At 45.8% G+C, this 22532-nt stretch overlaps 1 protein-coding gene across 1 annotated transcript in view; it reads right to left on the bottom strand.

The window, feature by feature from the left end:
- Positions 1–22532, bottom strand: part of LOC112262663 (zinc finger matrin-type protein 4-like) — a 197164-nt gene that overhangs the window by 89747 nt on the left and 84885 nt on the right. The gene's annotated exons all lie outside the window — the stretch shown is intronic.

Genomic DNA, 22532 nt, shown 5'->3' with positions numbered 1-22532 from the left:
GGCGGTCCTCATGAGAGCCAGTTTCATCATAGCGCTTGACGGTTTTTGCGAACTTTCAAAGTTCTTGAAATTGTCTGGATTGACTGACCTTCATGTCTTAAAGTAATGACGGACTGTCGTTTCTCTTTGCTTATTTTTACCTGTTCTTACCATGATATTGATTTGGTCTTTTACCAAATAGAGCTGTCTTCAGTATACCATCCTTACCTTGTCATAACACAACTGATTGGTTCAAACGCAAGACGGTAAGAAATTCCACAAATTAACTTTTAACAAGGCATACCTGTTAATTGAAATACATTCCAGGTGACTTCCTCATGAAGATGGTTGAGGGAATACCAAGAGTGTGCAAAGCTGTTATCAAGGAAAAAGCGTGACTACTTTGAAGAATCTCAAATATAAAATCTCTATAATATAACATGTTTTTGGTTACTACATGATTCTATATGTGTTATTTCATAGTTTTGATGTTGTTACTATTATTCTACAATGTTGAAAATTGTAAAAATAAAGAAAAACCCTTGAATGAGTAGATGTGTCCAAACTTGACTGGTACTGTATGTTATATATTTCATGGATTATGTTTTAAATACTCACATAAAAGTGTGGTAAATGTGTACATTTCCGTGTTCAAAAATATATTTTTCAAAACAAGCTGTTCAGTTACTCTCTGCCCCTCAGTGAATGCCAGCTCTGCATCTGTGGGCGCATAGGTCAAGAGAACATTGCCTTGATTGTTTTACCGGCTATTTGCCATGAGGGGGAACAGCTCCAATGAAATCGCAGGATTTTATAGCATAAATTATAACAACACAAAGTAAATGGTCCTTCCCGGGGTGCTCAAATGTGCATCTGTTCAGTACGAACTTCCGGTTCTGCTCTAGTCTCCTCCCAATGAGTCTCCCGCGCCAGACGGCTTAATTCCACAAGCGAGACTAGATCCCTTCTATAAAGGTACAGATGGCACTAAAGAAAAAAACAACTTTGTAAATACCTTGCAAATAAATCATCCTAAAAAAGTAATGTGACCTCATAATAAACTAGCTAGAACCTTCTCATCACGGATCTGGTAGGACAATAAGAATGGCCAATTTTACTGTTTCGCCCTGATGTTCTTTATAAGGTATTACTGTAGGTGACATGTGTGGACTAAAACAGCATAAGATCAGGTCTATCACAAAGCTATCAAATTAATTAGCCAGCTACAGAAACTTTGAATCAAATCAAATTGTTTGGGACACAAACATCTATTTAGCCGGTGTTATTGTAGGTGTAGCAAAATGCTTATGTGCCTAGCTCCAACAGTGCAGTAATATCTAACAATACATGTACATCTAAAGTAAAATAATGGAATTAAGAAATATTTGGATGAGCAATAGTCCGGAATATAAATATACAGTTGAAGTCGGAAGATTACATAAACTGAGTTTAAATGTATTTGGCTAAAGTGTTTCACAATTACTGACATTTAATCCTAGTAAAAATCCCTGTTTTAGGTCAGTTAGGATGACCACATTATTTTAACAATGTAAAATGTCAGAATAATAGTAGAGAATGATTTATTTCAGCTTTTACTTCTTTCATTACATTCCAAGTGGGTCAGAAGTTTACATACACTCAATTAGTATTTGGTAGCATTGCCTTTAATTGTTTAACTTGGGTCAAACATTTTGGGCAGCCTTCCACAAGCTTCCCACAATAAGTTGGGTCAATTTTGGCCCATTCCTCCTGACAGAGCTGGTGTAACTGAGTCAGGTTTGTAGGCTTCCTTGCTGGCACCTTTTCAGTTCTGCCCACAAATGTTCTATAGGATTGAGGTCAGGGCTTTGTGATGGCCACTCCAATACCCTGACTTTGTTGTCTTTAAGCCATTTTGCCACAACTTTGGAAGTATGCTTGGAGTCATAGTCCATTTGGAAGACTCATTTGCAACTAAGCTTTAACTTCCTGACTGTCTTGAGATGTTGTAAAATATATCCACATAATTTTCCTACCTCATGATGCCATCCATTTTGTGAAGTGCACCAGTCCCTCCTGCAGCAAAGCACCCCCACAACATGATGCTGCCACCCCAGTGCTTCACGGTTGGGATTGTGTTCTTCGGCTTGCAAGCCTCCCCCTTTTTCCTCCAAACATAGCGATGGCCATTACGGCCAAACAGTTCTATTTTTGTTTCATCAGACCAAAAAGTATGATCTTTGTCCCCATGTGCAGTTGCAAACGTAGTCTGGCTTTTTTATGGTGGTTTTGAAGCAGTGGCTTCTTCCTTGCTGAGCGGCCTTTCAGGTTATGTCGATATAGGACTCGTTTAACTGTGGATATTGATACTTTTGTACCTGTTTCCAGCATCTCCACAAGGTCCTTTGCTGTTGTTCTTTGATTGATTTGCACTTTTTGCACCAAAGTACATTCATCTCTAGGAGGCAGAACGCGTCTTCTTCCTTAGCGGTGTGACGGCTGCGTGATCCCATGGTGTATATACTTGCGTACTATTGTTTGTACAGATGAACATGGTAACTTCAGGCATTTGGAAATTGCTCCTAAGGATGAAACAGACTTTTGGAGGCCTCCAATTTTTTTTCTGCGGACTTGGCTGATATCTTATGATTTTCCCATGAGGTCAAGCAAAGAGGCACTGTTTGAAGGTAGGCCTTGAAATATGTCCACAGGTACACCTCCAATTGACTTAAATAATGTCAATTAGCCTATCAGAAGCTTCTAAAGCCATGACATCATTTCCTGGAATTTTCCAAGCTGTTTAAAGGCACAGTCAACTTAGTGTATGTAAACTTCTGACCCACTGGAATTGGGAAGTGATAATTGAAATAATCTGTCTGTAAACAATTGGAAACAGTTGGAAAAATTACTTGTGTCATGCACAAAGTAGATGTCCTACCTGATTTGCCAAAACTATAGTTTGTTAGCAAGAAATTTGTGGAGTGGTTGAAAAATGACAATGTGTATGTAAACTTCCGACTTCAACTGTATATGCATATAATGGGATTTAGAAATAGTTTGGTCAATTTTTTGGTCAAATGAATGAGTTTGCTAGCAACCATTGATAAGCTACAGCTAGCTGGTAGCTTGTTAGCTAGTTAGCTCCCAGGCCAATTTCAAGTCTTTCTAAACTAATATCTGACTAACTAAGAAATATGAAGTTATTTCAGAATGAAAATGTACTGGCTAGCGGCATCACGCTTGGTGACGTTATGTGAGAACTATTCTGGTACACTCATTCTTTCGTAAACTGGCTGCTCATTCAACATTGTATAATTGAATCTGTTCAAAACAGTGGCAGCATGTGCAGCAGTGGTCATTCGGGTTTTGACATGCAAAAGTGAAATAGGGGTATTTATGCTGTTGTCCAAATGTACAGATCGCTTTATATATCTTCGCAAAGAAACTACTGGTAGTTCGAAAAATTGGCATATTTATGTCATTCTGCTTTGTTGACAAGAACAAAATATATAAGGAAATGAGATTCCACAAAAATAAACCTGAGCCAGTCATAATTTCATGGTTAAGTATTACAAGATGAATGAGAGTGGATCATTTCAGAGAATCTAATTAACGCTGAGGTAACTGCACGCTGTTCCTGTGCTGCCAGCCAGGTTGCATGGTGTTTACACTACCATCTTTATTTACATATGAAACCAATAGTTATAGGAAGGGTTAGGCTTAGCATTCGCATTTACATATAAGCTATTGATGTAGCAGCACACTAAATCCTTCATATGAAACCAATAGGCGCTGAGAATGTGTAAACTTCAGAAATGTTTACACTTTAAAAAGAAAAGCATTTTAGATGGGACTGTCGTGATAACCCATGACTCAACTGTAGCACAACCAATACATTCTCTAACATATTTCAACAGTCATATGTATAGTTAGTGTAGGCCTTTCTGTAATCTTGACACACTATTAAACATTGGCAGAATATACTGCTGCATTGCACTTTGAGAATGTGATGCTGAGAGAGAGAGTGAGAGAGAAACGAACAAAGAATGATACAGGGAGAGAGAGGAGGGAGAGGGAGAGAGAGACAGAGAGAAAGAGCGAGACACACATTCCATTTCAGCAGAAAGCCTGCCTGATTCCCATTCATGTAAGGCATAATAAAATCATCTTTTGATTTGCAAGCGGTACATTATCTTTGCTGTCAAAGCTGTAGTTGCTCATTTTCATCTTAGTTTAAGCGAAGGAGCAGCATATCAAATCAAAAAATATTTTTCACGTGCCGAATACACAACAATTGTAGACCTTACCGTGAAATGCTTACTTACAAGCCCTTAACCAACAATGCAGTTCAAGAAAGAGTCAGAAAATATTTACTAAATTAACTAAAGTGAATATTTTAAAAGAAAAAATAAATCATATATACTGTATATATATATATATATATATATATAAATAAAATCAAAAAGTAACAAGAAAATTAAAATAACAATAACGAGGCTATATAAAGGGGGTACCGGTACTGAGTGAATGTGAGGGGGTACAGGTGAGTCGAGGTAATTTGTAAAGTGACTATGCATAGATAATAAACAGCTAGTAGCAGTAGTGTAAAAAAAAGGGGGGGGGGGAGTCAATGTAATTAGTCCGGGTGGACATTCAATTAATTGTTCAGCAGTCTTATGGCTTGGGGGTAGCAGAGAGGGTTGCAATGGAGTCTATAACAATTTTTTGGTCTTTCCTCTGACAGCACCTAGTATATAGGTCCTGGATGTCAGGAAGCTTGGCTCCAGTGATGTTCTGGGCCGTAGGCACTACTCTCTGTAGCGGTCAGGATGCCCTCGATGGTGCAGCTGTAGAACCTTTTGAGGATCTGGGGATGCCAGCTTGCGGCTAGGTTTCCTTTGTAGTCCGTTATATTCTTCAAGCCCTACCACATCCAACAAGCGTCAGAGCCAGTGTAGTAGGATTCAATCTTGGGCCTGTATTGACGCTTTGTCTGTTTGATGGGTCGTCTGCGAGTATAACGGGATTTCTTATAAACGTCCGGATTAGTGTCCCGCTCCTTGAAAGCGGCAGCTCTAGCCTTTAGCTTGGTGCAGATGTTGCCTGTAATCCATGGCTTCTGGTTGGGAAGTGTACGTCTGGTCGCTTTGGGGACAACGTCATCGATGCACTTATTGATGAAGCCGGTGACTGAGGTGATATACTCCTCAATGCCATTGGATGACTCCCGGAACATATTCCAGACTGTGCTAGCAAAACAGTCCTGTAGCGTAGCATCCGCATCATCTGACCACTTCTGTTTGAGTCATTGGTACTTCCTGCTTTAATTTTTGCTTTTAAGCAGGAATCAGGAAGATAGAATTATGGTCAGATTTGCCAAATGGAGGGCGAGGAAGAGCTTTATATGCATCTCTGAGTAAAGGTGGTGGTAAATAGACGGCTACGAATAATATAGATGATAACTCTCTTGGTAGGTTGTGTGGTCTACAGCTTATCATGAGGTATTCTACCTCAGGTGAGCAATACCTCGAGAATTCTTTGATATTAGTCATCGTGCATCAACAGTTATTGACAAATAGACACACACCCCCACCCCTCGTCTAACCAGATGTAGCTGCTCTGTACTGCCGATGCTCAGAGAAGCCAGCCAGCTCTATATTATCCGTGTTATAGTTCAGCCACGTCTCGGTGAAACATAAAGATTTTTCCGTTTTTATTGTACTGTTGGTAGGATAGTCTTAATCGTAGATCATCCAGTTTGTTTTCCAATGATTGCACTTTGGCCAATAATACAGATGGAAGTCATGGTTTACCGACCCGTCAGCAAATTCTTACAAGGCACCCGGGCCTCCCCCCTATTCCTCAGTCTTTTCTTTTGTTCACGCTGATGGGGATTTGGGCCTTGTCTTGACAAAGCAGTATATCCTTTGCATCGGACTCTTTAAAGAACAAATCTTTGTCCAGTTCTAGGTGAGTAATCACTGTTCTGATGTCCAGCAGCTCTTTTCGGCCATAAGAGACAGTAGCAGCAACATTATGTACAAGATAAGTTACAAACAATGCAAAAAAAACTAATTAGGCACAGTTGGTCAGGAGCCCGTAAAATGGTAGCGGCGCCATTACTGGCGCCATTACTGATACATATCCTTGGTAGTTTGTTTTTGTGCTTTAAAAGAAGAGATGTGTGATATGCTACTGATGTTTCTTTTCTCCAGCTGCATCAAAGACACCACAGCATGTTCTACTGTCCACTGAACCAGACTCTAGGTTGCCATCGATTTCCAGCAGTTATGTGTGTGTACTCACGTGTGCGTTCGTGCACATGGAGACTCCGTACGTCTGTTCCAGCCCTGCCTGCATAGCTGATATGATCCCGGGTCTATTGCTGTAGGGCAGGGAACGCTATTCTGGCTACGTCCCAAATGGCACCCTGTCCCCTATATAGCACACTACTTTTGACCAGGGCCTATAGGGCTCGGTCAAAGGTAGTGCATAATGTAGGAAATAGGGTGCCATTTGGGACCCCACCACTCACTACTCTGGCTGATCTCCCTCCAGGCAAATAGGGGGAAGTAGGATAGCCAAGTGCAAGGGTAACCAACAAAAAATTGGTCCTAATATAGACTGGGACAATGCAGTCTATTACTGTCAGCTAAGGCCATGCAGGGAGGCAGGAAGGGAGGGGAGCACTGAGTGGTCCAGACATTTAATCACTGCTGCTCTCTCTCACACACAAAAAACAGACAAAACTTTGACCTTCACATTATACATCTGTGTGGGCGTTATAATACAACAGCCAGTACCAACTAGTAATGAAAACAAAGGACATGAACTGTACTTTGGTTCACCTGAATATGCTTAAAAACCTCGATGAGATGAATTGCAGTGAAATTATGAGAACAAAGTAAATTATGGTCATAGAATTCAGACAGTTGCCCTATTCCATTTAAATTATATTCTAATTTCCATGCTTGGTTACAAAGAAGAACTATGACAATGAATTCTAACGTTGACATTTATCATCTTATGCACTTTAATTTGAAACGGGTAGCCAGTAGCAGCCTTTCTCACACCGTTCGTCTACTGCTCATTGTTTAACGAAGGGATTAAAGAATGAATGACAGGTTTCATTTCTATCTCCATCCAAGCTATTCTGAGTGTAAAGCAATTATAAACACAGCTAGCGTCGTCTTGTCTTCACACCATGGCTGGCCCAGCAGACAGAATGACTTTGAGGAGATTGTGATTAGCAGCATTGCTCTGTGACATCTGAGCATGAAAGCTGCTGTTGTGTACGGAGTACTGACTGACTGCAAAGTTGAATTAATTAGACATAAAATACTGCATGAGTCTTAATGAAAATGGCTTATGACTGTTTTAGAAAGTTACTTCTAACACACTCATTGGAAATTACACTGACTAAGATAGAGCAGCGGCAGCAGTTCCCAAATGGACTACTTATAATTCATGTGCAATTAATAACTGTGGAAATAAGATTAGCCCAAATAAACACACCTTACCTATTGTCATCATAAAAACATTATTATATTGAGAAAGCCTTGGCTGGTGATTACCGCACCGTGAGCTGAATATTTACATTGATGACTGTTGAGCTGAGAGGTTTTACAGAAATCCCGGTTGGAGCATTCCCAGAATTGCTGTTTATTCCCTGCCGATTCCAGGAATCTTCCAACCTGGATTTCTGAACTGGAAAGTTACTAGAATGTTGCAAGCCAAGCTGAGTGAAAATATAACGTCAAGGAAGGTGTAGAACACAGATCATTTTGATGGATCCTTGATCCATCAACATTGTTGTAGTTTCTCTTCGTGGCATAGGTTAAGAAACACACTGGCATAGTATATACAGTTCCTCAAACAGTGCACCCTAACATTTACTCAACGTCTGATGTTTCTGTTCACAAAAATAAAGAGTGCACAAAACAATTTGAACATTATCAAATAAATCCCCATGGATTATTCAAATTGCCATGGTACAGAAATGGGAAACGCTGTTTCCATGTGAAAGCGGCAGAATGCAGTCTTTGTTTCAGAATCATAATAGGTAAGGACAGAAAGCACGGCACCATCGTCTTTCTCTCACACGATTGAAATGGTTCATTATCCTAAAATGTACCTCTGAGGTAGAATCTATTATTCTCTCCGACTCCATTGGTACTGTGAGGTGAGGTATTTGTGAATCCCAACCTGGAGTAAGGGCTGCTGCCACACCATCATGGCCCTGACATTCAAATGCAACACTCCAAGAAGCAGCTCAATGCACATTCAGAAGAGGAAAAGTGAAAGCATATCGGAAAAGAAAAAATCCCCTGTTTTCTTTTTGTTTCCCCTTTTAAACGGACTAACTATAAGTCTTCCTGGCCAAGGACAAGCATGACATTTTCCCTTCATTTCTATTTCTCTCTCTCGCAGAACACTTGAGATCAAAGAGATTACCTTTCCTATTTCATTTCAAAATGGAGAAACCTGGAGAAATAGTACCCAGAAGTCATTGTATTTGATCTGATCTGTGAATGTTCTCATTTGCTCTACTTTCCTTTCCAACGAACCTTCAGGGGTATCATCCATCCATCCATCCATCCACTGCTTCAGTGCACTTTACCTAATGCTCTCTCTGTTCTCATGTATAATTCTAACTGTGGTCAGTCTCAGTGCTGACACCCCAGCCAGCAGTTTCCACGGCTCCCACAGTGTTCCTTTCAGCCACAGTGACCGCTTGTGCGTGAGAAGTGAAAGCAACCCGGCCAACACCCACCTACAGACATCAAATCCAACCCTTACTGGGTTACAGATCTGAGAAGTCAGTATCCACAGCCTTCTAGAGAAGTCCATCTCTCAGTCTCCCTCTCTGTCCTTAGCCAGCCTGGTCTCGTAATGTAGGCTATATGCTTTAGCCAACTCTTCTTATCTTTGTCATGCCATACATGCTTGGCAGCAAAATGAATGAACACAGAGAGAAAGAAGTTGGCTAAAGCACAGACAAACTGGACCACCAGGCAGGTAGCCTAGTGGCTAAGTGCATTGGGCCAGTAACTGAAAGGTCGCTGGTTTGAATCCTTGAGCCAACTAGGTGAAAAATATGTCAATGTGCCCTTGAGCAAGGCACTTAACCATAATTGCACATGTAAATGTGCGGAGCATGAGAATGTAGATCAAACTGATGTTTGACACAGCCTCTCAGAGAAAACCGTTGGTACATGAGGTTCTGTTGACTTCTAGCAAACGTATAAGAAGACTAAGTGTCACATCAAAACAGCATAGACAAGAGCACTAAGCAAAGACACTTGGAATGTCACTCTCAGTCATTTCAACCATGCTCTCTCTCTCTCACACACACACACACACACACTTATGGGCTGTGCATGTGATCTTTCTGATCCCTATCCCTCTCTTGGAGAAGAGAGGGCCCTCTATAGCCTCCCGTCCCCGGTCCCTAGCCTGACAGCCAAAGCCAAGCCATGCCACAGATTAAGAGGTGTGTGGGCAATCTGTTGGATATTGCTCAAGGATAAGGCAACCAAGCATAAGACTGCAGTCACTTCTTGTTCAAGTCAAGGCAGTTCACTTCACCTGTGCCATTTACAATCAGCAGCCTGTGTTTGGTGGGCCTCCGCTCCTCGCCTGCCCGCAATCCCATGTAAGGAAGGAAGAACTCACAGGTCCAATCATATGGAAACAGACAGTCTTCAACTGACAAACAACACATAAAGCCATTTGCTATGCATTGATGTTGAACATAATTTTTGGGGTGAGACCTACACATCAAACCAAAGCCTTTTTAGCCAAAACAAGTGACGAACAGAGGCAGAAACTGGGTACAACTAACCCTGAAAGCAATGTATGTCCTTTCTTCTCTTAACAGCCTCTAGAGATAATTAAGTACAAATAGGACAACAGATGAATGAATTCAATAATATCAATGTAAGTTCATGAAAAACAGACAGATGCTCCCAGAGGTGCTAAAAAAACACAAAATAAGCCTTTGATGATGGTAATAAATTATACACTTTATATTTTACAAACTGAGACAAACATTTGTCAAATAATACATTATAACTTCCCTTCCTCATTCTTGTAATGAATTTAGCTAATATATTTATGAATTGCAGTCAAGTTTGTTTATAGCAAAGTAGTCTGAGATGTGTCTAACTGCGTCAACATGAAGCTGTGCCCCTGGAGATGCCCACCTGTATAGACGTCAGCCCTGGGCATGTGCCTGATGCCCCTAACCTGTCTCACTCTCTGTCTTTCTCTCTGTCCCTGTCTCTCTCTGTCCTTGACTCTCTGTCCCTGTCTCTCAATTCAATTCAATTTGCTTTATTGGCATGACGTAACAATGTGCATATTGCCAAAGCTTATTTTGGATATTTACAATATAAAAATGAGAATCAAAATTGTCAACGGGACAACAGTAACAACAATAACCAAGTGTCAAAATAGCCATACATTCAACAATATCAATAAGCATACATGTGTTGATTGGTTGATTGGGTTGATTCCTACACAGGTTGATTGGGGCGGCAGGGTAGCCTAGTGGTTAGAGCGTTGGACTAGTAACTGGAAGGTTGCATGTTCAAACCCCCGAGCTGACAAGGTACAAATTTGTCATTTCTGCCCCGGAACAGGCAGTTAACCCACTGTTCCTAGGCTGTCATTGAAAATAAGAATTTGTTCTTAACTGACTTGCCTGGTTAAATAAAGGTAAAATAATTGGTCTGTCAGACACTGTCCCTCAACTTATGGCAGGCAGCAATGTAGTGCGCTGTCAACCCACAGCTCTCTGCGTCCTCCCCCAACAGGACGGGTAGCCTACTCTCATCAGAGAGGTCTTTGAAACCTTGAATAGGACTTTCAAATTCGGGGAAAATATTTTTAAAATATTTTTTACATTTTGTCAAGATATGCAGCTCCTTCTCAGGTTCTGCTGTTGTGCAGTGGTTGCACAGCCTTTCCTCTACAGGGAGCCAGGTTTTCCTGTGTCTACCCTTCTCATTGGCAAGGCCTGAGCCTGTACTTTGTGACGGTTTTTCTAAGGTTTTGATCAGTAACCATGGTCAAATATTTAGCCACAGTGTACTGTCGATTTAGGACAATATAGCACTGCATTTTGCTTTGTGTTTGTGTTTCCCAATAAGCAATATAGTTTTGTTTTGACTGTGTTGTAATTGGGTTTATCCTGATTGATTGGATGTTCTGGTCCTGAGGCTTCAGTGTGTTAGTAGAACAGGTTTGTGAACTCAGCCCCAGGACCAGCTGGATGTGGGGACTCTTTTCTTTGCTCAACTCTTGGCATTGCAGTGCTTGGTAATGATATGAGGGGGGTCACTGTATTTTAGATGTTTCCAAAACTTAATTGCTCTCTTTTTTGTTTTTATTATTAGTGGATATTGGCCTAATTCTGCCCTGCCTGCATTGTTTGTAGTTCTCCTCTGGATATGTAGGATAATCTTACAGAATTCTGCATGCAGGGTTTCAATGGGGTGTTTGTCCTATTTGATGAAATCTTGTTTTGCAAGTGGATCCCACACTTCGCTGCCATAACGTGTAATCGGTTCAATGACATATTCAATTAGTTGTAGCCAAATTTTAATAGGTATTTTTTAAGGTTTTCTTCCGGTGAAGGAGAGGAGGACCAAAATGCAGCGTGGTTATTTGTATACATTTTTAATAAAGATGAAATCATGAACAGTATACAAAAACAATAACTGTGAAAAAACCTAAACCGCCTATCTGGTGCAAACAAACACAGAGGCATGAACAATCACCCACAAAACACTCAAAGAATATGGCTGCCTAAATATGGTTCCCAATCAGATACAACAATAAACACCTGCCTCTGATTGAGAACCACTCCAGACAGCCATAGACTATTCTAGACAACCCCACTATACCACAATCCCAATACCTACAAAACCCCCAAGACAAAACACACCACATAATAAACCCATGTCACACCCTGGCCTGACCAAAATAACAAAGAAAACACAAAATACTAAGACCAGGGTGTGACAGTATTTCAAATTGAATTAGCTTTTTAATGGCGTAGAATGCCCTGCGTTCTCTCTCAGTTCATTCACTGCCTCATTAAGGTGTCCAGTTGAGCTTATTTTTAAACCTAAGTAATTGTAGTGTGTGCAGTACTCTATATATTTTGTACCAATTGAGAACTTTGATCTAATTCCCTGAGATCTGGATCTTCTCTGGAAAATCATTATTTTAGTCTTTTGGGGGTTTACTCCTTGGGCCCAGGTCTGGCGGTACTGCTCTAGCAGGTCCAGGCTCTGCTGTAGGCCATGTGCTGTGGGTGACAGCAGGCATAGGTCATCTGTGAAGAGTAGGCATATAACTTCTGAATTGTGGAGACTAACACAAGGGGCTGAGGATTTTTTTTAGAATAGTGGCCAATTCGTTGATGTAAATATTGAAGAGTGCAGGGCTCAGATAGCAACCCTGTTGAAGGCCCCGCCCCTGGTTAAAGAATTCTGTTCTTTTCTTGCCAATTTTAATGCTGCATGTATTGCCAGTATACAGTGATTTAATTATGTCATATGTTTTACCCCCTACACCACTTTCAATAACTTTGTAGAACAGTCCTGTATGCCAAATAGAATCAAATGCTTTTTGGAAGTCGATAAAGCAAGCGTACATTTTGGTATTATTTTGGTGGACATGTTTATTTAACAGGGTGTGTAGGGTGTAAATATGATCAGTTGTGCGATGTTTTGGTTTCAATACAATTAGGCTTTTACTCAAGACATTGTGCTTATTAAGTCAGTTTAGAAATCTTACATTTATAATACTACAGAAAACCTTCCCCAGGTTACTGTTCATACAAATGCCTCTGTAATTGTTAGGGTCAAATGTATCTCTATTTTTAAAGATTGGGGTTATGAGTCCTTGATTCCAGATGTCAGGGAAATAACCTACACTCAGGATCAAATTAAACAGTTTTAATATAGCCAATTGAAATTTTGCACTAGTGAGTTTGAGCATCTCATTTAGGATGCCATCAGGTCCGCACGCTTTTTTAAATTTCAGAGCCTGAAGTTTCTTATAGAACTCCTGATCAGTAATTGGGGACTCCAATGGATTTTGATTGTCCTTTGTAGTTTTTTCTGATCCATTAAATTTCTCATGAATTTGGCATTGTTCTGCATTTGTGTCCATTTGAACGGTGCTGTAGAGTGTTTTAAAATGGGTTGTCCATATGTCACCATTTTGTATCGCTAATTCCTCTTGTTTAGATTTTTAATTTTTTTTTCCAATTTTGCCAGAAGTTGTTTGTGTTTATGGACTCCTGAATTAGTGTCAGCTGCTTGCTGTTGTACTGTGCTTTTTGGTTCTGATTGTACGTTTATAGAGTTTTAAAGTCTCACAGAAATGAAGGCGTAATTCACCATTATATGGGTCTCTGCTTTTGGTTGGAGGTGTTCTAAGTGTTTTCATTATAATTTTACAATCTGCATCAAATCAGTTCTCATCTGTGATCTTTTTTTTCTCAATATCAATTGTGCTTCTTTTGCCGTTTGCTTGAATATATAGTTGATGTTTTGTACTGCTAGATTGATGCCTTCTTCACTGTGAGTGAATGTGGTATCCAGAAAGTCATCTAAGAGTGTTTGGATATTTTGGTTCCAGGTTGCTTTCTGGTATTCTTCTGTGCTGTTTTGGGCCCATCTGTATGAATTTCTGATGTTGTACAACTTACTGGGCTGTGAATGTGTGGTTGTTTCCATGTCTGTTCTTTTGAGGAACAACGTCATTTGGCTGTGATCAGACAGAGGTGTTAGTGGCTTGACAGTGAATGAGCTGAGAGAGAAGGGATCAATGTCTGTGATCATATAACTGTACTGTACCGTGGCCAAGAGGTGAGCAGTAGGTGAATCTCCCCAAAGAGTCCCCCCGTAACCAACCATTGACAAAGTACAGACCCAGGCTTCTACAGAGCTGCAACAGATCCCTTCCGTTTTTGTTGACGGTGCTGTCACTGTTGTTTCTATGGGGGAGATGAAGACAGTTAGAGACACTATGGCCTGTAATAAAGCTGTCCCCTCGTGTGCTCGTTAGATCAGGTAGCGTTCCTGTGTGCGCATTTGTGTCCCCACAGATGAGCACATTTCCCTGGGCCTGGAAATGGCACGTCTCTTCCTCAAGGGTGGGGAAGATTTCCTCTGAGTAATATGGGGATTCTGAGGGGGGGGATATATATTGCGCAAAGGAACACATCTTTTTCTGTCCATTTTTCAGTTTTAAACAAATGTGATATTTACCAATTTTGAGGGGATCAATTAGATTTTGTTCACAATTACCTCTGTAGCCTGTGGGACAGTGAGTGACAATGTCAGCCTTACACATGTCTCCTGGAATGATTACCTCTCTGTAGCCTGTGGGACAGTGAGTGACAATGTCAGCCTTACACCATGTCTCCTGCAGAATGATTACCTCTCTGTAGCCTGTTTTCAGTTTGAACAAATGTGAGCCTTACACCATGTCTCCTGCAGAATGATTACCTCTCTGTAGCCTGTGGGACAGTGAGTGACAATGTCAGCCTTACACCATGTCTCCTGCAGAATGATTACCTCTCTGTAGCCTGTGGGACAGTGAGTGACAGTGTCAGCCTTACACCATGTCTCCTGCAGAATGATTACCTCTCTGTAGCCTGTGGGACAGTGAGTGACAATGTCAGCCTTACACCATGTCTCCTGCAGAATGATTACCTCTCTGTAGCCTGTGGGACAGTGAGTGACAATGTCAGCCTTACACCATGTCTCCTGCAGAATGATTACCTCTCTGTAGCCTGTGGGACAGTGAGTGACAATGTCAGCCTTAGAATGATTACACCATGTCTCCTGCAGAATGATTACCTCTCTGTAGCCTGTGGGACAGTGAGTGACAATGTCAGCCTTACACCATGTCTCCTGCAGAATGATTACCTCTCTGTAGCCTGTGGGACAGTGAGTGACAATGTCAGCCTTACACCATGTCTCCTGCAGAATGATTACCTCTCTGTAGCCTGTGGGACAGTGAGTGACAATGTCAGCCTTACACCATGTCTCCTGCAGAATGATTACCTCTCTGTAGCCTGTGGGACAGTGAGTGACAATGTCAGCCTTACACCATGTCTCCTGCAGAATGATTACCTCTCTGTAGCCTGTGGGACAGTGAGTGACAATGTCTACCTTACACCATGTCTCCTGCAGAATGATTACCTCTCTGTAGCCTGTGGGACAGTGAGTGACAATGTCTACCTTACACCATGTCTCCTGCAGAATGATGACATCAACATCTTTAATTTTTTTGTTGAACTCCAGTGCTAAACTCTTCAGTCCAAAGGTTGATGAGTTTAGGCCCTGAATGTTCCACATGCTAACTGATAGGTTGATGAGTTTAGGCCATGAATGTTCCACATGCTGACTGATAGGTTGATGAGTTTAGGCCATGAATGTTCCACATGCTAACTGATAGGTTGATGAGTTTAGGCCATGAATGTTCCACATGCTGACTGATAGGTTGATGAGTTTAGGCCATGAATGTTCCACATGCTAACTGATAGGTTGATGAGTTTAGGCCATGAATGTTCCACATGCTAACTGATAGGTTGATGAGTTTAGGCCATGAATGTTCCACATGCTAACTGATAGGTTGATGAGTTTAGGCCCTGAATGTTCCACATGCTAACTGATAAGTTGATGAGTTTAGGCCCTGAATGTTCCACATGCTAACTGATAGGTTGATGAGTTTAGGCCCTGAATGTTCCACATGCTAACTGATAGGTTGATGAGTTTAGGCCCTGAATGTTCCACATGCTAACTAATAGCGATTTCATGTTCCAAAAGAAAGAATAGCAGTTAAATACAGTAACTACTAACTAATAAGTTGATAAGAGTGAGATAAACAGCATAACAGCTAACATTCTTTCTGTTCTATATATAAATACTCCTATTCATTGAACAAGTCTGTGTGTGTGTGTGTGTGTGTGTGTGTGTGTGTGTGTGGGTGTGTGTGTGTGTGTGTGTGTCTGCGTCCATGTGTGTTTAGTGCAGATGTATTGGAGGAGCTGTTTAATCTCACTTAATCCTACAGGGTTCTCCTGTCCTCTGACGACCTCTCTCCCACTCTCTCCGTATGTCTCTCGGTCTCTTGCTCTCCGTCTGTCTCTCTGTAAAGTCAAATCAATTAAATTTGCTTTATTGGCATGACGTAACAACGTACATATTGCCAAAGCTTACTTTGGATATTTATGATATGAGAATTATAAGAATCAAAATTGTCAAAGGGACAACTGTCTCTCTCTCTCCGTCCGTCTGTCTGTCCCTCTCCCTATGCCCGTCCGTCTGTCTCTCTCTCCGTCCGTCTCTCTCCCTCTGTCCGTCCGTCCCTCTCCCTCTGTCCGTCTGTCCCTCTGTCTGTCCCTCTCCCTCTGTCCGTCTGTCCCTCTCCCTCTGTCTGTCTCTCTCCCTCCGTCCGTCCGTCCGTCTCTCTCCCTCCGTCCGTCCGTCCGTCTCTCTCCCTCCGTCCGTCCGTCCGTCTCTCTCCCTCCGTCCGTCCGTCCGTCTCTCTCCCTCTGTCAGGTCTGTCTCTGTCCGTCTCTCCCTCCCTCTGTCCGTCTGTCTCTCTCCCTCTGTCAGGTCTGTCTCTCTCCCTCTGTCAGGTCTGTCTCTGTCCGTCTGTCCCTCTCCCTCTGTCCCTCTCCCTCTGTCCGTCTGTCCCTCTCCCTCTGTCCGTCTGTCTCTCTCCCTCTGTCAGGTCTGTCTCTGTCCGTCTGTCCCTCTCCCTCTGTCCCTCTCCCTCTGTCCGTCTGTCCCTCTCCCTCTGTCCGTCTGTCCCTCTCCCTCTGTCCCCCTCTGTCCGTCTGTCCCTCTGTCCGTCTGTCCCTCTCCCTCGTCTGTCTCTCTCCGTCCGTCTGTCTGTCTGTCTGTCCATCTCTCCCCGTCTGTCCATCTCTCCGTCTGTCTGTCTCTACATCTCTCCGTTTGTCTACCTATGTCAGTCAGTCTCTCTCTCTCTCTCTCTCTCTCTCTCTCTCGCTCTCTCTGTGTTTCTCCGTCTGTCTCTCTTGCCGTCCGTCTGTCTCTCCCGCCGCCCGTCTGTCTCTCTCCGTCTGTCTCTCTCCGTCTGTCTGTCTGTCTGTGTCTCTCTCCGTCTCGGTCTGTCCATCTCTCCGTCTCTCTGTCTTCTTCTCCGTCTCTCTCTCATTCTCTTCGTCTCTATTTCTGTCTCTCTCTGACCATCTGTCTCTCGCTCCCTGTCTGTCTCGCTCTCCCCGTCTGTCTCTTTCTCAGTCCGTAAGTCTCTCTCAGTCCATCCGTCTGTCTCTCTCTGTCCATCTGTCTGTCTCTCTCTGTCCGTCCATCTCTCTCTCTCTCTGTCCGTCCGTCCGTCTCTCTCTCTGTCCGTCCGTCTCTCTCTCTCTGTGTCCGTCCGTCCGTCTCTCTCCCTCTGTCCGTCCGTCTCTCTCTCTCCATCAGTCCGTCTGTCTCTTTCTCTCTCTGTCCGTATCTCTCTCTACGTCCGCTTGTCTGTCTCTGCCTCTCCACCTGTCTATCTCTCCGTCTCTCTCGCTCGCCGTCTGTCTCTGTCTGTCCCTCTCCCTCTCCGCCTGTCTCTCTCCCTCTCCGTCTCTCCCTCTCCGTCTGTCCCTCTCCCTCTCCGTCCATCCTTCTCCCTCTCCGTCCGTCTCTCTCCCTCTCCGTCCGTCTCTCTCCCTCTCCGTCCGTCTCTCTCCCTCTCCGTCCGTCTCTCTCCCTCTCCGTCCGTCTCTCTCCCTCTCTGTCCGTCTCTCTCCCTCTCCGTCCGTCTCTCTCCCTCTCCGTCCGTCTCTCTCTCCTCTCCGTCCGTCTCTCTCCCTCTCTCTCCGTCCGTCTGTCTCCCTCTCTCTCCGTGTCCGTCTGTCTCCCTCTCTCTCCGTCCGTCTGCCTCTCTCTCTCTCCGTCCGTCTCTCTCCCTCTCTCTCCGTCCGTCTGTCTCCCTCTCTCTCCGTCCGTCTGCCTCTCTCTCTCTCCATCCGTCCGTCTCTCGCTCTGTCTGTATCTCTCTCTCTATCCCTGCGTCTCTCTCTATGTCCGTCCGTCTCTCTCTATGTCCGTCCCTCTCCCCGTCCATCTGTCTGTCTCTCATTCTTTCTCCATCCATCTCTCTCTCCCCGTCTGTCTGTCTGTCTGTTCCTCTCTAGGTTTCTTCCTAGGTTTTGGCCTTTCTAGGGAGTTTTCCTAGCCACCGTGCTTCTACACCTGCATTGCTTGCTGTTTGGGGTTTTAGGCTGGGTTTCTGTACAGCACTTTGAGATATCAGCTGATGTATGAAGGGCTATATAAATACATTTGATTTGATTAGATTTGTCTGTCTCTCTCCCCGTCTGTCTGTCTGTCTGTCGCTCTCTCTCTCCGTCTGTCTGTCTGTCTGTCTGTCTCTCTCTCCGTCTGTCTGTCTGTCGCTCTCTCTCTCCGTCTGTCTGTCTGTCTCTCTCTCCCCGTCTGTCTGTCTGTCTCTCTCTCTCTCCGTCTGTCTGTCTGTCTCTCTCTCTCCGTCTGTCTGTCTGTCGCTGTCTCTCTCTCTCCGTCTGTCTGTCTCTCTCGTCTGTCTGTTTGTCTGTCTGTCTCTCTCTCTCTCCGTCTGTCTGTCTCTCTCTCCGTCTGTCTGTCGCTCTCTCTCCGTCTGTCTGTCTCTCTCTCCGTCTGTCACTCTCTCTCCGTCTGTCTGTCTGTCTGTCTGTCTGTCTGTCTGTCTGTCTGTCTGTCTGTCTGTCTGTCTGTCTGTCTGTCTGTCTGTCTGTCTGTCTGTCTGTCTGTCTCTCTCCGTCTGTCTATCTGTCGCTCTATCCGTCTGTCTGTCTGTCGCTCTCTCCATCTGTCTGTCTGTCTGTCTGTCTGTCTGTCTGTCTGTCTGTCTGTCTGTCTGTCTGTCTGTCTGTCTGTCTGTCTGTCTGTCGCTCTCTCCATCTGTCTGTTGCTCTCTCCATCTGTCTGTCTGCTCTCTCCGTCTGTCTGTCTGTCTCTCTCTCCTGTCGCTCTCTCTGTCTGTCTGTCTATCTGTCGCTCTCTCCGTCTGTCTGTCTGTCTCTCTGTCTGTCTGTCTGTCTGTCTGTCGCTCTCTCCGTCTGTCTGTCTGTCGCTCTCTCCGTCTGTCTGTCTGTCGCTCTCTCCGTCTGTCTGTCTGTCGCTCTCTCCGTCTGTCTGTCTGTCGCTCTCTCCAACTGTCTGTCGCTCTCTCCTTCTATCTGTCGCTCTCTCCGTCTGTCTGTCTGTCTGTCTGTCTGTCTGTCTCTCCGCATATCTGTGTCCCTCCATCTCTCCGCTGGTCTGTCTGTCTGTCCGTCCGTCTCTCTCTCCGTCCGTCCCTCTCTCTCCGTCCGTCCGTCCCTCTCTCTCTCCGTCCGTCCGTCCCTCTCTCGCTCTCTCTCCGTCAGTCCCCCTCTCTCTCTCTCCGTCCGTCCCTCTCTCTCTGTCCATCCCTCTCTCTCTCTGTCCGTCCCTCTCTCTCTCTCTGTCCGTCCCTCTCTCTCTCTCTCTCTCCGTCCCTCTCTCTCTCTCTCTCTCTCTCTCTCTCCGTCCGTCCCTCTCTCTCTCTCTCCGTCAGTCCCTCTCTCTCTCTCTCTCTCCGTCCGTCCCTCTCTCTCTCTCTCTCTCCGTCCGTCCCTCTCTCTCTGTCTGTCCCTCTCTCCATCTGTCCCTCTCTCTCTCTCGTCCGTCCCTTTCTCTCTCTCGTCTGTCCGTCTGTCTCTTTCTCTCCATCTGTCCGTCTGTCTCTTTCTCTCCATCTGTCCGTCTCTCTCTCCCCGTCTGTTTCTCTCTCTCCCCGTCTGTCCGTCTGTCTCTCTCTCTCCCCGTCTGTCCGTCTCTCTCTCTCCCCGTCTGTCCGTCTCTCTCTCTCTCTCCATCTGTCCCTCTCTCTCCCCGTCTGTCCGTCTCTCTCCCTCCCAGTCTGTCCGTCTCTCTCTCTCCCAGTCTGTCCGTCTCTCTCTCTCTCTCCATCTGTCCGTCTCTCTCCCTCCCCGTCTGTCCGTCTCTCTCTCTCTCCCCCCGTCTGTCCGTCTCTCTCTCTCTCCCCCCGTCTGTCCGTCTCTCTCTCTCTCCCCCGTCTGTCCGTCTCTCTCCCTCTCTCCAGTCTGTCCGTCTCTCTCCCTCTCTGTCTGTCCGTCTCTCTCCCTCTCTCAGTCTGTCCGTCTCTCTCCCTCTCTCCGTCTGTCCGTCTCTCTCCCTCTCTCCGTCTGTCCGTCTCTCTCCCTCTCTCCGTCTGTCCGTCTCTCTCCCTCTCTCCGTCTGTCCGTCTCTCTCCCTCTCTCCGTCTGTCCGTCTCTCTCCCTCTCTCCGTCTGTCCGTCTCTCTCCCTCTCTCCGTCTGTCCGTCTCTCTCCCTCTCTCCGTCTGTCCGTCTCTCTCCCTCTCTCCGTCTGTCCGTCTCTCTCCCTCTCCAGTCTGTCCGTCTCTCTCCCTCTCTGTCTGTCCGTCTCTCTCCCTCTCTCCAGTCTGTCCGTCTCTCTCCCTCTCTCAGTCTGTCCGTCTCTCTCCCTCTCTCAGTCTGTCCGTCTCTCTCCCTCTCTCAGTCTGTCCGTCTCTCTCCCTCTCTCAGTCTGTCCGTCTCTCTCCCTCTCTCCGTCTGTCCGTCTCTCTCCCTCTCTCCGTCTGTCCGTCTCTCTCCCTCTCTCCGTCTGTCCGTCTCTCTCCCTCTCTCCGTCTGTCCGTCTCTCTCCCTCTCTGTCCGTCTCTCCGTCTCTCTCCGTCTGTCCGTCTCTCTCCCTCTCTCAGTCTGTCCGTCTCTCTCCCTCTCTGTCTGTCCGTCTCTCTCCCTCTCTCCGTCTGTCCGTCTCTCTCCCTCTCTCCGTCTGTCCGTCTCTCTCCGTCTGTCCGTCTCTCTCTCTCCCTCTCTCCCTCTCTCTGTCTGTCCGTCTCTCTCCCTCTCTCCGTCTGTCCGTCTCTCTCCCTCTCTCCGTCTGTCCGTCTCTCTCCCTCTCTCCGTCTGTCCGTCTCTCTCCCTCTCTCCGTCTGTCCGTCTCTCTCCCTCTCTCCGTCTGTCCGTCTCTCTCCCTCTCTCCGTCTGTCCGTCTCTCTCCCTCTCTCCATCTGTCCGTCTCTCTCCCTCTCTCAGTCTGTCCGTCTCTCTCCCTCTCTCCGTCTGTCCGTCTCTCTCCCTCTCTCCATCTGTCCGTCTCTCTCCCTCTCTCAGTCTGTCCGTCTCTCTCCCTCTCTCCGTCTGTCCGTCTCTCTCCTCTCTCCGTCTGTCCGTCTCTCTCCCTCTCTCCGTCTGTCCGTCTCTCTCCCTCTCTCTCGTCTGTCCGTCTCTCTCCCTCTCTCCGTCTGTCCGTCTCTCTCCCTCTCTCCGTCTGTCCGTCTCTCTCCATCTGTCCGTCTCTCTCCCTCTCAGTCTGTCCGTCTCTCTCCCTCTCTCCGTCTGTCCGTCTCTCTCCCTCTCTGTCTGTCCGTCTCTCTCCCTCTCTGTCTGTCCGTCTCTCTCCCTCTGTCTGTCCGTCTCTCTCCCTCTCTCCAGTCTGTCCGTCTCTCTCCCTCTCTCCGTCTGTCCGTCTCTCTCCCTCTCTCCGTCTGTCCGTCTCTCTCCCTCTCTCAGTCTGTCCGTCTCTCTCCCTCTCTGTCTGTCCGTCTCTCTCCCTCTCTCCGTCTGTCCGTCTCTCTCCCTCTCTCAGTCTGTCCGTCTCTCTCCCTCTCAGTCTGTCCGTCTCTCTCCCTCTCAGTCTGTCCGTCTCTCTCCCTCTCTCCGTCTGTCCGTCTCTCTCCCTCTCTCCGTCTGTCCGTCTCTCTCCCTCTCTCCGTCTGTCCGTCTCTCTCCCCTCTCTCCGTCTGTCCGTCTCTCTCCCTCTCTCCGTCTGTCCGTCTCTCTCCCTCTCTCCGTCTGTCCGTCTCTCTCCCTCTCTGTCTGTCCGTCTCTCTCCCTCTCTCCGTCTGTCCGTCTCTCTCCCTCTCTCCGTCTGTCCGTCTCTCTCCATCTGTCCGTCTCTCTCCCTCTCTGTCTGTCCGTCTCTCTCCCTCTCTGTCTGTCCGTCTCTCTCCCTCTCTCAGTCTGTCCGTCTCTTTCCCTCTCTCCGTCTGTCCGTCTCTCTCCCTCTCTCAGTCTGTCCGTCTCTCTCCCTCTCTGTCTGTCCGTCTCTCTCCGTCTGTCCGTCTCTCTCCCTCTCTCTCCGTCTCTCTCCCTCTCTCCGTCTGTCCGTCTCTCTCCCTCTCTGTCTGTCCGTCTCTCTCCCTCTCTCAGTCTGTCCGTCTCTCTCCCTCTCTCAGTCTGTCCGTCTCTCTCCCTCTCTCAGTCTGTCCGTCTCTCTCCCTCTCTCAGTCTGTCCGTCTCTCTCCCTCTCTCTCAGTCTGTCCGTCTCTCTCCCTCTCTCAGTCTGTCCGTCTCTCTCCCTCTCTCAGTCTGTCCGTCTCTCTCCCTCTCTGTCTGTCCGTCTCTCTCCCTCTCTCCAGTCTGTCCGTCTCTCTCCCTCTCTCCGTCTGTCCGTCTCTCTCCCTCTCTCCGTCTGTCCGTCTCTCTCTCCGTCTGTCCGTCTCTCTCCTCTCTCCGTCTGTCCGTCTCTCTCCCTCTCTCCAGTCTGTCCGTCTCTCTCTCCCTCTC

Source organism: Oncorhynchus tshawytscha, linkage group LG12 (assembly GCF_018296145.1).
Source record: "Oncorhynchus tshawytscha isolate Ot180627B linkage group LG12, Otsh_v2.0, whole genome shotgun sequence".
Taxonomy (NCBI): Eukaryota; Metazoa; Chordata; class Actinopteri; order Salmoniformes; family Salmonidae; genus Oncorhynchus; species Oncorhynchus tshawytscha.
This window is presented reverse-complemented; position numbering and strand designations above follow the sequence as displayed.